The sequence below is a fragment of the Micropterus dolomieu genome, linkage group LG05, assembly GCF_021292245.1.
Source record: "Micropterus dolomieu isolate WLL.071019.BEF.003 ecotype Adirondacks linkage group LG05, ASM2129224v1, whole genome shotgun sequence".
Lineage (NCBI taxonomy): Eukaryota > Metazoa > Chordata > Actinopteri > Centrarchiformes > Centrarchidae > Micropterus > Micropterus dolomieu.
Genome location: NC_060154.1, coordinates 1,650,956 through 1,652,268, shown reverse-complemented (window position 1 = coordinate 1,652,268; position 1,313 = coordinate 1,650,956). Strand labels below are relative to the sequence as shown.

The 1,313-nt window shown below is 37.6% G+C and overlaps 1 protein-coding gene across 1 annotated transcript in view; it reads right to left on the bottom strand.

Annotated features, from left to right (window-relative positions):
- Positions 1-971, bottom strand: part of LOC123971211 (urokinase plasminogen activator surface receptor-like) — a 38,573-nt gene extending 37,602 nt beyond the window's left edge. The window contains exon 1 of the mRNA XM_046049918.1: positions 948-971. The gene's annotated coding sequence lies outside the window, so the exon portion shown is untranslated. The remainder of the gene's footprint in view (positions 1-947) is intronic.
- Positions 972-1,313: the final 342 nt, after the last annotated feature.

Sequence of the window (1,313 nt, the reverse complement as noted above, 5' to 3'; positions counted from 1 at the left end):
GTTAAGTCTTTATCAGTCTCCGAAACTTCTTCACACCTGAACCTGGCTCACAACAATATCATTTCAACACTAACCACTCACACCACCGCCTCCTTTATGACTAGTACCCTCAATGAGAAGTCATTTCTTTGTCCTAAATATCAGAACACAAAAGTCACCAGATGACAAAAAGTCCACTTGAAGTATGACATTTTTTTGTTTGTTTTTAATAGAATCAGAATCAACCAAGTATGTTTACAAAGAATTTACTTTGGTGGTGGCGCAATGGATAAGACATGTGCTTTTGGTGTAAGAGACCCAGGATCAATCCCCCACTGTGACCCATCCACCATTGTTTTCCTGAGCAAGACACTTAACCCCTCGTTGCTCCAGAGGCGGACGACCTCTGACATATATAGCAATTGTAAGTCGCTTTGGATAAATGTACACTAATAATATGAGGATAGTTTTTTCCTCTTATCATATCTGTACAATTTGCTAAAAACTACAATTATAAAACAATGTCAGTCAAGTTTGATTTAAACAAAAATCCCATGAGGTTTTGTACCCAGTAAAATGAAGCCATGAAAAAGGTCTAAGCAGCAGACTGATACAGCAGGCGTCACTGGCAGTTGGAACAACATTACAAAAACTGGTACCATAACAGGATGGACCACTGATGTTACCAATACTTTGAAAGAAAGATAGGCTAACCTGGTTGGCAGCAGGTACACACAGGTTTGAAGATGCACAGCCAAATAAATTAAAAGTTCTGGGTTAGAGTTAGTTACTTTAAAAACACAATACAACACACAATGTAGAAATACTCCACTACAAGCTGAAACTCCTGATTCCAATCCAAGTTCTTTAGTACTGGGAATCTGCCTAAATTAAATCCCATTTATTATATTTACCTAAATATTGATTAAATATGTCTGTTACCACTTGTCACAACTCTCTGGACTCACAGGCAGAGTAGGTTTACTTGATTGCTATTACGGCGTATGCCAGTGTCGTATCAGCTGGGCAGAGTTGATTCATTCAGCGAGTCAACTTTATCAGTTGTACATAAATTTGTTGTTCACTGTGTGAGAAAATTGAGGTGTGGCATTACAGCATGTGAAAAATGTGAATTGCAGGAGTCTCACCAGACAGCTTCTAATTTCTGCTGTTTTAACTGGTCAGGATGGAACTTATATTAGTACTACTTTACCTACTGCTGGCTTGTTAGATCTATAACATTCTTGTAAAATGATCTATCATAAAATCTTAATCCATAAAGTAACCAGCCACCATAGCTGTCAAATGTAGTGCAGTGAAAGTATAATAATTAC